This window comes from Prunus avium, chromosome 8, assembly GCF_965620075.1.
Source record: "Prunus avium chromosome 8, drPruAviu1.hap1.1, whole genome shotgun sequence".
NCBI classification, from domain to species: Eukaryota; Viridiplantae; Streptophyta; class Magnoliopsida; order Rosales; family Rosaceae; genus Prunus; species Prunus avium.
In genome coordinates, this window is record NC_142291.1 from 57312 (window position 1) to 73496 (window position 16185).

Below are 16185 nucleotides of genomic sequence, written 5' to 3' on the forward strand. Positions count from 1 at the left end.
TACAAATTTGATTCAGCAGAGCCAAGGCAAGCAGAGTTTTGAGTTTTCTCAAATATGAAAACCTCAACAAATTTATGAAGAGCCCTGACTAAGCAGCACAGGTATTACAGCCCATTGCCAGCTCGAGTCCAGCCACTTCTGCCCCCTTTCAGACTGGAGAAGTCCCAGTTCTGCCCATCCAAAAGCCTTCCAGGGTTCGAAATAGATTAAAGCTCTGCCAAACTCAAGCTTTGGTATCGATTTGCAGCTGAAGCCTAGCAGTTGAAGTTGTTAAAGGTCCAGTCCAGCACAGGCGTATCCAGTCCAGCCCAGAACAGAGGCAACTATCCAAACAGAAATGGAAGAACAGCCCTCTTCTTGTCCTTGTATAGTCAGTTTTTCCCTTTTTGAGTCTTGTAAAAGGGAGTTCTGCCTGAAATTGTTTCAATCTGTCATCTTTCATTCTGGCCAGAACTACTGGTTTTTGTACTGAGGAAAATTGTAAAAGCCCTTACCAGTCTAAGGCATAGGAAAGAACTTACTTGGGAGATATTCTTCACCCAAATTCACAATCGCTTGTTCAAAGTCAATAGCTTGGGGCGCAAGTTATTTTTACTCTCTCAAATCTGTTAGAATTGAAAAATTGCTAACAGTGGCACGCTCGACACACAAAGAAAGTTAATTTATTGACCAACCATGGTCTTTAAATTAATGGGGAACTTTACCCTACCATCACAGGTACACAAAAAGGGGTGAACACAGTGCACTAGTGTTGGCCGATTCAAAGGCTACGAGTGGTCAATTTTATTGGAAAAAAGAAGAGAATTCAAATTAGAGATTTAGGATTCCAAATGATAAAAAAGATATGCAAAAACAAGACTGAACCGGTTCAGCTATACCAGTCTGTACAGTGAGCTAGGGTTGGCTGATACAAGTGCTAGAAGTGGTCAATTTGATGGGAAAAAGTATCATGATTCAAATCAAAGATTGGGGATTCAAAAGGATAGAAAAGATCTGCAAAAACAAAACTGAACCGGTTCAGCTAATACTGTCCGTACAGTGAGCTAGGGTTGGCTAATACAAGTGCTAGAATTGGTCAATTTTATGGGAAAAAATATCAGGATTCAAATTAGAGATTGAGGATTCCAAATGGTTGAAAAGATCTACAGAAACAAAACTGAACCGGTTCAGCTAATACAGTCCGTACAGTGCACTAAGGTTGGCCGATTCAAAGGCTACGAGTGCTCAATTTGATTGTAAAAAAGAAAAGAATTCAAAGTAGAGATTGAGGATTCAAAAGGGTAAAAAAGATCTGCAAAAACAAGACTGAACCGGTTCAGCTATACCAATCTGTACAGTTAGCTAGGGTTGGCTCATACAAGTGCTAGAAGTGGTCAATTTGGTTTGAAAAAATATCAGGATTCAAATTAGAGATTGAGGATTCAAAAGGACAGAAAAGATCTACAAAAACAAAACTGAACCTGTTCAACTATCCAAGTCCGTACAGTGCGCTAGGGTTGGCCGATTCAAAGGCTACGAGTGGTCAATTTGATTGGAAAAAAGATGATAATTCAAGTTAGAGATTGAGGATTCAAAAGGGTAGAAAAGATCTACAAAAACAAGACTGAACCGGTTCAGCTAATACAGTCTGTACGGTGAGCTAGGGTTGGCTAATACAAGTGCTAGAATTGGTCAATTTGATGGGAAAAAATATCAGGATTCAAATTAGAGGTTGAGGATGCAAATGGATAGAAATGATCTGCAAAAAAAACTGAATTGGTTCAGCTATACCAGTCCGTACAGTGAGCTAGGGTTGGCTGATACAAGTGCTAGAAGTGGTCAATTTAATTGGAAAAAATATCAGGATTCAAATCAGAGATTGAGGATTCAAAAGGGTAGAAAAGATCTGCAAAAACAAGACTATACCTGTTCAGCTAACCCAGTCCGTACAGTGAGCTAGGGTTGGCTGATACAAGTGCTAGTAGTGGTCAATTTGATGGGAAAAAATATCAGGATTCGAATTAGAGATTGAGGATTCAAAATGGTTGAAAAGTTCTGCATAAACAAAAATGAACCGGTTCAGCTAATATAGTCCGTACAGTGCACTAGTGTTGGCCGATTCAACGGCTACAAGTGGTCAATTTTATTGGAAAAAAGAAGAGGATTCAAATTAGAGATTTAGGATTCCAAATGATAAAAAAGATCTGCAAAAACAAGACTGAACCGGTTCAGCTATACCAGTCTGTCCAGTGAGCTAGGGTTGGCTGATACAAGTGCTAGAAGTGGTCAATTTGATGGGAAAAAGTATCATGATTCAAATCAAAGATTGGGGATTCAAAAGGATAGAAAAGATCTGCAAAAACAAGACTGAACCGGTTCAGCTAATACTGTCCGTACAGTGAGCTAGGGTTGGCTAATACAAGTGCTAGAATTGGTCAATTTGATGGGAAAAAATATCAGGATTCAAATTAGAGATTGAGGATTCCAAATGGTTGAAAAGATCTACAGAAACAAAACTAAACCGGTTCAGCTAATACAGTCCGTACAGTGCACTAGGTTTGGCCGATTCAAAGGCTACGAGTGGTCAATTTGATTGTAAAAAAGAAGAGAATTCAAATTAGAGATTGAGGATTCAAAAGGGTAAAAAAGATCTGCAAAAACAAGACTAAACTGGTTCAGCTATACCAGTCTGTACTGTTAGCTAGGGTTGGCTGATACAAGTGCTAGAAGTGGTCAATTTGGTAGGAAAAAATATCAGGATTCAAATTCGAGATTGAGGATTCAAAAGGACAGAAAAGATCTACAAAAACAAAACTGAACCTGTTCAGCTAACCAAGTCCGTACAGTGCGCTAGGGTTGGCCGATTTAAAGGCTACGAGTGGTCAATTTGATTGGAAAAAAGATGATAATTCAAATTAGAGATTGAGGATTCAAAAGGGTAGAAAAGATTTGCAAAACAAGACTGAACCGGTTCAGCTAATACAGTCTGTACGGTGAGCTAGGGTTGGCTGATACAAGTGCTAGAATTGGTCAATTTGATGGGAAAAAATATTAGGATTCAAATTAGAGGTTGAGGTTTCAAATGGATAGAAATGATCTGCAAAAAAAACTGAATGGGTTCAGCTATACCAGTCCGTACAGTGAGCTAGGGTTGGCTGATACAAGTGCTAGAAGTGGTCAATTTAATGGGAAAAAATATCAGGATTCAAATTAGAGATTGAGGATTCGAAATGATAGAAAAGATCTACAAAAACAAAACTGAACCTGTTCAACTAACCAAGTCCGTACAATGCGCTAAGGTTGGAAAATTCAAAGGCTACGAGTGGTCAATTGGATTGGAAAAAAGATGATAATTCAAATTAGAGATTGAGGATTCAAAAGGGTAGAAAAAATCTGCAAAAACAAGACTGTACCAGTTCAGCTAACCCAGTCCGTATAGTGAGCTAGGGTTGGCTGATACAAGTGCTAGAAGTGGTCAATTTGATGGGAAAAAATATCTGGATTCAAATTAGAGATTGAGGATTCAAAATGGTAGAAAAGATCTGCAGGAACAAAATTGAACCGGTTCAGCTAATAGAGTCCGTACAGTGCACTATGGTTGGCCGATTCAAAGGCTACGAGTGGTCAATTTGGTTGGAAAAAAAGAAGAAAATTCAAATTAGGGATTGAGGATTCAAAAGGGTAAAAAAGATCTGCAAAAACAAGACTGAACCGGTTCAGCTATACCAGTCTGTACAGTGAGCTAGGGTTGGCTGATACACGTGCTAGAAGTTGTCAATTTGATGGGAAAAAATATCAGGATTCAAATCAGAGATTGAGGATTCAAAAGGATAGAAAAGATCTGCAAAAACAAGATTGAACCGGTTCCGCTAATACAGTCCGTACAATTAGCTAGGGTTGGCTAATACAAGTGCTAGAATTGGTCAATTTGATGGGAAAAAATATCCGAGTATAGTTGAGGGATCATTGCTACAAATAATCCCAACTGAAAAGTCACATTTGCCCATCAATAATCTAAGAAATGCTTGTCACGTCATCATTTTAAACAGAAAAAGTCACATACTTGACGGTAGTGACTAATGTTGCAACACAACACCCAATTGAGTGACCTCTGCAACTAATATTTGAGTTGAGTGACCAAAATGTAACTTCGAGTATGGTTGAGGGACCATTGCTACGAATAACCCTTATGTTTTTTTCAAATAAGGTTGGGGAAGTTTTCCAAACATTTCTAGACAAGGCTGGGCCCGTGCCTGCTCCTAGCTAGTGGTTTTATAATTGCATACATATTATAGCAAGCATATATCTCCACGCACCCATCATGATCATGATCAGAGCTAGGAGTGGGCACGGTCCGATTTGGTTCGGTTCTCGCTCAAAACCGAAATCAGTACTGTTCATCCGGTCCAATTCAGACCAATTTTCATAAAAATGTACTAACTAAACAGAACCAACCCGCACCAGTTTAAATTCGGTTTGGTTTCAGTTTTCCTAGTTTGGACCAGCTCTAGGAACGATATGGAGCACCTACTCTATGGGTCGTCTGCTCTCTCGAGGTCGTCCTCGAATGTTCGGAAAATGCTATGAGGTGTTCGAAAATGGTTGAAGTAGTTGAATAGGAGGATCACTATTACTATAGCCCTTGGTAAATTTAAGCCCAATTGATAATTTTTTCCATTTTGAATTTTTAGAGCTTCAAGCCGAACTGAATTCTTTTACATTTTTGGGCTCTAAACCCGGGCCGGTTTAAACAATTGAATGTGCAATGTAGAAAATCGACGAATCCATACAAGTAAAACCATATCTGAACCTTCTCAGCCAAAAGATACCAAAACTAAATAATCTATCCAACAAACCATCCTTCGAAACCAGAAACAAAAAATGACATTCCACGATTTATAATAAAAATGAGAATCTAAAGAACACTAAAAGACCAAAACATATCCAATCGAAGAGAGTAAGAAACAAAAAGAGAAATCAGACAGAGAGAGGAGAGGAGAGGAAGAAGAGAACAAGAAGAAGAAAAAAAAGAGAAAAAGAGAGAAGAAGTGGCGGCTAGGATTTTCTTCAGGAGAGAGAGGAGAAGAACGAGAGAAGAAATGAGAGAGAGAAAGCACCTAGCTAGGGTGAGAGAAAAGAGGGAAGAAAAAAGAAAAAAGAAATAGAGAGAAGCTTTTCAGTCTTGGGATAAGAAAAGTACTTTTTCTTTTGGAGTGGGCTTGGATTTGGGATTGAGGTATAAGAGCATCTCCAACCGATGTGTCAATAGTGCCACATAGACATTTAACGGCTAGAAATAACATCTCTCATCACTCCAACCGATGTGTCAAAGCTTACGTGGAATGAAGGCTGGAGGTTGAGATGTTATTTTTGACATCCCAAAAGCAAGATGTCAAATGAATATTTTTTTCTTTTCTTTTCTTTTCTTTTTAATTAAAAATAAATCAACACTAAAATGTAATAAAATAATAATTTAATTTGACATATCGGGTGAAGTGCAAAGCTGTGTAAGACGTCAAATTGCCACATCAGCAATCAAATTTAGGGTTAATGACCTAAATGGTCCCCCAACTATTGCCCTATTATCATTTTGGTTCACCAACTAAAATTTTCAATTCAAGTGTCCTTAAACTTTTTATTTTATACCAAGATGGTCCATCCGTCAAAGTCTGTGTATTATTCCGTGAAATCAAGGGACAAAACCGTATTTTTAAGTGAGTATCCTCCTCTAAAAGGGTTATTGATCCTAATGGTCCCCCAACTATTGCTCTAGTATTATTTTGGTTCACCAACTAAAATTTTCATTTGAACCGTCCTTCAACTCTTTTTTTTTTTTTTTTTTTTTGTATCAAGATGGTCCTATTGTTAAAGTCTGTCAATTTTATTGTTAAATTGAGGGGTAAAAATGTCTTTATGAATTAAAATAGTAATATATAATTAAAAATTAAAGGAAACTATTATAAAACTTAAAAAAATTTAAAACATTGAATCTCACCAGATACATGGCTTCTTTTTTTTTCGTGAGACTGACCTAACAATTAATAATAATAAATTCTCTATTGTATAAATTAATAAAATCAAATAAATATAAAAATAAAATAACAATTTTTTTAAAAGAGTAAACAATAACTAAAAATTAAAGGAAACTATTATAGGAACTTGTACCTAATTTTAAAATTGAAAAAATTGAATCTCACCACCAACATGGCTTTTTTTTACTGACATGGACTTAAAATGTAATAATTTTTTTTCTCTATTGTTTAAATTAATTAAAAATTTTAAAATCAAATAAATACAATAAATAAATAAAATTGTCGGACTTTGACGGTAGTACCATCTTGATACAAAAAAAAAAAGAGTTGAAAAACGGTTCAAATGAAAATTTTAGTTGGTGAACCAAAATGATACTAGAGCAATAGTTGAGGGACCAGAGGTACTTTGGTTTTGAACGATAGAGCTTCTCAAAAAGTCACATATACCCTTCAAAACTCAGTCACGTGGCCATCACGTGATCAGAAGTAACGGAATCTGTAACGGATGGACCATCTTGGTACAAAATAAAAAGTTTAAGTACGTTTGAATTGAAAATTTTAGTTGGTGGACCATAATGATAATGGGGCAATAGTTTGGGGACCATTTAGGTCATTAACCCTCAAATTTAAATTTGATGTTTGGTATTTGACATCTCCCTTGGAGATGCTCTAATTGATAGGTTTAGGCCAATTGTTTGGGCTTGAAGCTGGGAATGGAAGGTTTAGGTAAAATAAGGCCCACTGCATATATTAATTATATTCAAGCCTGTCCGGTTTTTGAAGGCATGGAATTGGAACCGGAACCAGCTAGAACTGGTTCGGTTCGGTTTGTTGACCGGTTGTTGACTTTTTCGTCAACTCGGTTTTCCGGTTTGCTGGTTTGAATGCCCACCCCTACTAGAAACTACTGAAAATTCTGTAATTTATCACAAACCTGATCATCAGCCAATCTCAATCATTGACTTGAGATCCTTCACAGCTTCATGAAAGGGGTTTGCATCTTCTTCAAGTCATCCTTAAGACCAACTTCCGGTATGTCTTAAGGGTTTGCAGTTGCGTTCCGAAATGTACATATAGGCATCAAGCATCCACGTGTTCCTGTCGTTGGAGGGCTTGCACCGCTCTCAACAAATCTTCGATCATTTGCCACATCTCAACCATCTCTTTTTGTTGGGCTTGGTTTCCTCGTCCACGACCTCTAGCACGTCCAACCATGGTGTGGAGCAAGGATTAACCTATGCTCTGGTACCAATTTGATGCAGGGCAGCGGCTATAAGCTTCTGTCAGCAACCCAAGCATTCCCAAAATACAGAAAATAGAAGGATAAAGCAATATAATTGAGTTCCAGGGCAAAAATCCCAAAAGAAACTTCTATATACTAAAGTCTGGAATTATATTTATACTAGATTACATCAGCCAAACATTCCTATTCCTGGTTTATTAAGAAAACCTAATTAAATAGGGAAATTAAAAACTAAACAGGAAATTAAACCAAATTCTAATAAGAATAGGAAAGCAATTAACAAAATAATTTATTAATTTAATATAACTAAAATTATTAGCTGATGAGCCTACTTAGGGCCAGTTTGGCATTGCTGTGCTGTGAAAATAATCGCTGTCAGATTTGCTGTGAGAGAAATCAGCTGTGAGAGAAAGCAGTTTGGCGTTTGGTAAACTTTTTGTTATAAGTGCTGTTTGTACAATAATCAGTTTCTGAGTGTTTGGTAAATTTGTTTGTAAAAGTGCTGTGAGTTGTGTATAATAACTAAAAAAGGCATTATGCTGAAATGACTTTTTTGTTCAAGTGTTTGGTAAAAGGAAAAGCACTTTCACTTTAGCTTATATAATATATTTTTTATTAAATATGTTTCCATCACACCCTAAAAATTATTTTAATTATAAAATAAATAAAGTATTCCATTAAAAATAAATATATTGTCAATAATATAGTTATAACAAAAATTAAACTAGTCCTAAACAAGCAATCATATACATTTCTAAGCAGATGAACTCATTAAACTTGCGGCTATATTATTTCTCAATGCCTCCATTTCTTGTGTTACAGAACCATCTTCTTGTTGTGCATCAACCTCTCTCTCAATCTCTTCATCTTGAGTACCATTTAAGTCATCTTCACTTTCATCAAAATGACAATCACGTTTGGCATGTCTTCTTATATAGTTATGAAGTGTCATGGTTGCAATAACTATTTGACTTGTTTTGCAAAAGGATAACTAGGCATGTCTCGTAAAATACTCCATCTCTTTTTCATACCGTGAAATATGTAGGAATTTTAGGAATCACAATCTTGAATTACTCATGAGATAGACCCTATCATATAATTAAAGTAAAAATTGGGTAAACCACATTGTCAAAAGAAATCTTACAATAAACTGACAAGTAAATGTATTCCAGCAATAAAAGTTCCCAAAACAGTGACCACATTTTGGAAAGCATGCTCTGTGTGAAACGGCGCACTGATATAAATTATAATCCAAAAGTCTCATACTCTCCTTCAATCATTTTGTTTTTTAGGATACGAAATACAGAGTATTTCATAAATATCCAAGTTCTTATTTACACTGCTAGTGGAAACTAGGCCCCTAAAACAAGAAACAACACCGAATAAAGTCACTACCATTTTACGATTTAGGGTTGAAAGTCACTATGATTTGAAATGCCACCAAAACTGTCCAAAGTTGAACTATACGCCTCAAATAATCCCAGCCCCAAACTACCACTTACTATTCAAAGGCTTTGTCATTCAACTCTACAAAATAAACCAAAAGGTTGCCATCACAATAAAATTTCATAACACAGCTTTCTTCCCTCCTCAGACACACATGAAAATAAAACAAGCTTTCCTCAACAGTTTCAACGATATGATCAAAGCACATTAACTATTAATGACCAAATATCTTTCAATCAAATATTATATATAACGTATAGGGAAATGTTTGGGATAGAAATATTTCAATTGTTCAGGCTTGCAAAGCTGATATTCACTAGGAAAGTTTGTATGGACCCCTCTATTAACTAAGGTACATGAATTAGTTTAGAAATACCAAAACTCTTATATAATTAACAGTATTAACCAGAAATAGAAAGCCTCTTGAACTGTGGCAACACTTGACTTTCTTTATCTCTATCTCTAAACTAATAAAAAGAATTCACCTAACCAACTTGCAACTCAATAAGATACCAAATAACAGTGGCTCACTACTGATATAAAAATTCATCTAGAACCCAAAATTCCAAAATGAAAACATAACCAATGAATCAATGATAGTTTTTCAGCATACATATATTAGGAAGACAAACAAAACAAGACCATAACAAAATCTGTCATATTAACACGAATGCAAGCATTTCAGGACCATTACAGTGAAATATAAAAAGATTTAAAACCACTAAGAGGGGTTTAGAGCTTTATTCTTTGGAGGTTATGACCAAGATAATAGAGAAAATTCCAAGAAAAAAATACTGATGGCCAAGATAATATAGAAAATTCCAAGTAAAAATTAGAGCTTTATGCTTTGGAGGTTTGACCCCCTCGAAATCTATTTGCCCATAACCAAATAAAGAGAAACAGCAAGAGAGAGAGAGTGAGTAAGTGAGGAAGGCTGGGATATTTTTTGCAAGCGAGACAAATAGTAATAGAGCAACAGACAAAGACAATAGGGATATTTTTTGCAAATCGGGCAGGACTGACTTTCTAATCTAAGCCCATTTTCTTGGGTCAGTGGTGATGTGCGTTTTTGCTGTTGGTTTTCTATATCACGTATTGGCATGAGAATGACATTTTTTTCATTTGAGAAGATAGTTAAAACCCTAGAAATTAAATAGAAAGAGGGAAGATTGAAATTGAAAAAAAAATAAACATAATATGCGTCTCTTACCTGAGTCTTGTGGCTCAGCAATGAGCTTCAATGGATCCAACAACAAAAAACCATAGGCAGAATGGAAGAGAAGGAGAAGAGTGGGCTCTGTGAAGAGATTGTGTGAAGAAGCAACGTGATGTGAGGGAAGGAGGAAGAGAGAGCGTGAAAATAGATTGGGGTATTTTCGGAAGTTGTAAAATTCATTAAAACCCAGCGCTCCCTCAAATCTGATTACCGTATAATCAGAAAATGAAAGCAGGTCATTAGCTGCTTTCATTTATTGCTTTCTCTCATAGCAATTTTTAACAATAAGTGATTTTCTCATAGGTTACCAAATGGGCTGGGCTTCCCGAAATTTTTTAAAAATCACTTATTACCCCAAATAAGCAATGCCAAATGGGTACTTAGATTAGGAAAGTCTAATAGATGCTCATGCATCATTGGATTACCTCGAGTTTTTCTTTATACCCCTTCAAAACAAAGCTTGGAGTAAATGCATAATACAGAAACTGTAACAGCTTGTACAAAAAAAAAACAAAAATTATATATAATGAGTTTCTTTTGGGTTGGGGATGAAGGATTTTACTTGATCTCCATATACGGTGAGGCTTGTTTTAGCAGGCAAGACGTATTGTGATAATCTTCTCCGCCTGCTTTCACTGTTAAGATCTGCATAATTAACAAATAAAGCAGTTAGATGATTTTAAAGACAGCAGAATTACAAGGTGGTGATAAGACGACAACATACCAACGCCATCCTTTTCTTGCCTTCCATGTAAGCTCTCAGGTACTTGGTCAACTGTCCCAAGACAGAAAACACATTAGTAAATCCTAAGCTACTACATTGAAGTTATCGAAAGACTAGAGCCAAACGAAGGACTAGTGACAAGAATAAATCAGTAAGTGAAAACAATACCAAAGAGTCCTGGAAGTGCTTCTCCAATGGCTTCATTGGATTCTTCTGATGCTCCAATAAAGACTAAAACAAAAAAAGAAATGGATAAGACCATGGACACACACACATATATAGAGAGCGAGGAAAACAATAAGGGCCTTATAAGTTGCCAAGAATAAGCAAGTAAAATGGTAAACTAATTATGATCAAGGGCAGATGAAGAGTGAGGTCGAAAAAACCAACTTAAGGCTACATACTCTCAAGCACAAGCAAAAGACCATTGATGTTTTATTGATGAAGTTACTTTCAAGCAATCTTACTCCCTGCAAATTAAAAGAAAAAACCTAAGCCATAAACAAAATAATTATTCAAAATCAAGACTATACATTGACTTGTGCAAAAAATTTAATCTGTACACAAAATGTCCAAACCAATTCAAGCATTTCACTATCAATTTCAAAAACTGCTTATGTTGCCATCTAAAGATAAATAGAATGAGGAGAAAAGGTAATAGAAAAAATGTGGTATCATTTATTCTAATGGGTTCCTTTAGTTCAATACAACCCTTCATTAAGTAAAGCATCCTAAAATAGTAATAGTATAAATCTGACAAAATGGTTATAACGATTCTAAAGTATATATATCATGCCTTGTGGGATGCAGTGAACAACCAAAATTGAACAAATTTCAACATTAACCACAGCTAGTTTAGTGAGAATAATTCAGGCACATGGGTGAAACCTGATTCCCAGTTCTTTTTTCTCTTCAGCTCCCGCAAGATCAACAATACTAAGAACACCATCATTTGCTGGATCCTTAACCTCTCCATCAGACTTGTCATCAACAATACGGAGGTTAATAACACATTGCGACCGGCTACAACCATAAAGAGAAAAAGTTGTCATAATACTTATCGAATGTAAGAACCATGCAGAAAAAATAGCCGAACTATAGAATATTTGAGCTCATCAATAACATGGAAACTCGAATTAATGTAAAGAATTTTATAAGTTGAAGAGGTTACACACACCTTGATTGGCTATTAGTATTTGTTGCACTAGTAGCACGCCTGAGTAGTGCCTGAGAAATTAGAAACTCGCCATGTCTCCAATCAGAAATTACGACCTGTTCACAAAAAAACAGTAGGTGCTAGTTATTTTTAATAGGCTTATTTACTGTAGCACTCCCTGAAACTTCGGTCAAATCTCACTTAACCCCCCCAAAGTTAAAATGGCCCACTTAACCCCCTTGATCATGGTTTTGTGTTTCACTTAACCCCTCACGGTCAAGTCAGTCAAAAACTCTGTTAAAAATGCCGACGTGGCACAAATGGGACCCACAAATTTGTTGAATTGAATGCCACGTAGGTGCCATGTATAAAAAAAAATTAAGATTTAAAAAAAAAAAACATAACTCAACTATTAATAATAAACGAAAAATAACAATAAAAATACAAAATAACAAAAGGAAAAATTAATAGGAAATTAAAAAAAACCAGTAACACCGTCTTCTCCATATCCTTCCACCATGGCCAACAGATCTCCTCCCTCTCCCTTCGTACCTAGCCAACCTTATATATATACTTATTTATTTATTCATCTCCCCAACCCAAGACAACCTCTCTCTCTCTCTCTCTCTCTCTCTCTCTCTCTCTCTCTCTCTCTCTCTCTCTCTCTCTCTCTCTCTCTCTCTCTCTCTCTCTCTCTCTCTCTCTCTCTGTGTCCAAATTAGTGCCATCCCAGATCTATCACAGACTCAACTCAACTGCAATACCAGATCCAACCCTTAAGGACCAAGGCCACGCCACCATCTTCATCATTAAGCTTTTTGGCCCCCGCAACCCACCATCTTCACCTTTCCTTTCCTTTTTTTTTTTTGGCAGTGGGTATGGCTTGTTATGGATGATAGTGATGGGATGGTGTTTGTGCCTGATAGATCACGGCCATGAGCTGGCCGAAGGAGCCCTTTCTCTCGGCCCTGGCACTTGTTCGCAGAGGCTGAAACGCGGCGTTTCGCCAGGGCATTTCGCCTTCCTTAAAAATAAAAGAGGAAATGCTAAGGCATGATCATCTCGGCCTCAAGCATAGGCCGAGGCCGAGGCCGAACAAATTTGCGGCCAAGGCATTAAAGGCAAATCATCACGTGACAGCAGGGTCCCAGGCTTCATTTAATGAAGTAGTGCCTGTTTAATGCAGCGAACCCATTGGCCACAAAGTAGCATTTAATGCATGAGGGAAGGTGGGAAGTGACTGAAGTCAGGATTTGGTGATGAAGATCAGAGTGATTAGACGTGGACATTCTCACAAGGATTCTGACAGCTTGAGATGTTGGTTCACCAGCTATCCAGGCCATAAATGCGTCTCCACGGCCAGAGGTTCAGAACCCACGATCGAGAGCGGCGGCCGAGATTCACCGGGATTTCTGGAGTCTCACCACCATACTTCATGATCCCAAATGTCGATTGGACTACCCACTTGCGCTAATCAGACTCCACTATGCGTAAATTCAGCCTCGATTACTCATCCAGGGACTCTTCCTATAAATACAAGACTCGAGCTACATTCAAAGGGTTCAACACCAAAACAAGCCTCCCACGGAGCAACTTATTTTTTCCTGTAATGCACTTTCAATATCTTTACTTGCTTTCTTAGGAGTAGTGTTAGATTGTAAGCAGAATCCATTCATCAATATATCATACGACCCTTGATTTTCAAGGCGCCGGAGCACCATCCTTGTTGTTCGTTCACTCACCCCATATATCACACGACCGTCGCTCCCTGAGCAGCGCGCCGGAGCACCGCCCAAAACCCACCACCAACACCATCACTCGACGGCCTTGTAGTTCAGGCCGTGAACCTAACAGCCGAGACCAGTTCCTCTCTCGGCTACAATCATTTGACTAGGAAGACAGATCAAACAGGCGCACCATTCATCCATCCAAAACTCATCGAAACATCAACGCACGGTAAACCGTGCTGGCACGCCCGCGCACAACCGCACCGCACCCAAAAGCAGGAAACCCCGTGTTAACGCACATCCCCTCGGCCCGGAACTCCAGGCCGTGAGATTTGCGCGGCAGACAGATGGTTGGTTGTTGAAGAGGGAAGGATGATGGGGCATGGCTTGTGGTTGGTTTGGGTGGTTATGGATGATGGTAGGTTGGTTGTTGGTTGCAGAGGGAGGAGGAAGGATGATTGGGGCATGTTTAGGGATGGGGGTAAATCAATGCGCAACCTGGGCAAGGAGGAGGGGATTGGAATTGTTTTTTTTTTTTTTGGTTTGTTTAAAATATTATTATATTTTTGGTCAAGATTTAAAATATTATTATTAATAGACAATCTTTAACAAAAATATTATTTAACAGAAAATCTTTCTTTTTATTTTATTTTACACATGGCACCTACGTGGCATTCAATTCAACAAATTTGTGGGTCCCATTTGTGCCACATCAGCCTTTTTAACAGAGTTTTTGACTGACTTGACGGTGGGGGGTTAAGTGGAACACAAAACCATGGTCAAGGGGGTTAGGTGGGCCATTTTAACTTTGGGAGGGTTAAGTGAGATTTGACCGAAGTTTCAGGGGGTGATACAGTAAATAAGCCTTTTTAATATCCAACCACATAATTCAAACAACTCAAAGGTAGTACTCAACCTACCTCATGTAGGCCGTTAAGTGTAGATCGATGCATGGTTAAATCAACCCCATTAGGGGATAAATCAAATGCCCTCTCCTCCTTGCCTCCCTCACATCTTATTTCAAAGATTGATATGAACAATGACCTGAGAAGAATGAAGATATCATATAAAATAAAGGGGTTGTCAAATTCAAGTCCAAAAGGTTTGGCTGGTATTAGGTCTAATCAGCGTACTTCTGTTTCTCAAATCCTAAATTAATTACAAAACATCTTGCCAACTGGACTGATTGGGTTACTAAAAAGCGATCTCATATTTCTAACAGATTATGGCTTCATATCTGTTTAAACTAACATGATTCTATATTTGCAATGAAAAATCAAGTGACTAATTAAGTGAAATTTGTAAGAACTCTATTTGAGTTCACATCTATTTAGGATCCCTATTTGATCAAGATACAAGGGAGAGATAAGCAGGGTTTACACAGATAAGTTTGATAGAGTTGAAGCTCTATCTAACTTGTGGAATATCTATTATATTAGGCTATGGACTCATGAGGTGATAAGGATTCCTTTATGGGCTAGGAACCTCAAGGCTCTCACCCTATAAAACTAAGGCTTCGGTCCCCACTCTTATGCACTGAAAAAACAGACTCATATTCCTACCCATATAGGAGAGATTTATAGTGCATAAAGAGAGGAAGAATAAAGCCAGTTCGTGTGTTTTTGCTGCTATTGTTGTGCTTGCTCTAATGGCTTCTCAAGCTTAGTGCTTATAGATTACATGTGAAATAGAACTTACAAAATTGACATACTTATCAAATTTTTCTATAATAAATTCAGTACAATTGGAAAATAATTATGTAATAGCATAGTGATACCCTAATTATACCTGGTAGAATCAGAAGTCTCTTTGAAAATCTGTTGAAGTGCAAGCGGCACCATACCGGGCTTTTATGGCTCTTTCCAGAGCCATTAGGGCCGAATGCAGCAAGCATCCCACTATTGCCCTTCAAAAAATCCTCCACCAGTGGCCTCATCATCTTCTCATACACCTCCTCTATCAACAATAACACAAATTAGACAAAAATAGGTAGACATAATAGCAAGAAAAAAGAAATGCAACCGAAAATGAAAAGGGAGAACTGAAGTCACCTGAGAGGAATCAGGGGAGAAGACTTGTGAAAAGCCATCATATACCTCTGTCTTGGTGCGGCCCCGTTCCAAGGCCAGCGGTGGTGATAGCGTCACCGACCGGGAAGTTTTAACCCTTAGGCACATCTTCTGAAACCAAGGTTCAAACGCCGACTTCCTTCTGAATCTTGGGTTCCGATCTCCCCTAACGCCACTCTGCAGAAGTGGCCGAATCCTCAAAAACAGTCCGAGATTCTCGGATTTAGCAATGTCCGGTGTATCTTCCGTTGCTTGGTCCATCTGCGCGCCGTTTGGTATTGCGTTTTTTGGGCTTAGTTTAGGGTATTTACTTTGATGACACAGAAGAAGAGAGAATCAGAGAAAGATGAAGAAGAAAAGATCAAGAGTTTTTGTATTGATTTGTCTGAATGAATAGTTACAGTAAGCTTATATCTATATGGTTAATTACTGTAGACGTCCGTCAACTATGGCCCCAGTTGCAATTGGGTCCGCGAACTAAATTTTGTGGCAATTTCGTACTTTAATTTGACAAGAGGGTGCAATTAGGTCCTGCCGTAACTGAATCCGTCGAAATTGACCATGTGAGTGTCACGTGGTCTTGTCGGTCGGGG

General features: G+C 37.7%; 1 pseudogene; it reads right to left on the reverse strand.

Annotated features, from left to right (window-relative positions):
- Positions 1-10474: 10474 nt before the first annotated feature.
- On the reverse strand, positions 10475-15853 carry LOC110755910 (kinesin-like protein KIN-6; annotated as a pseudogene).
- Positions 15854-16185: the final 332 nt, after the last annotated feature.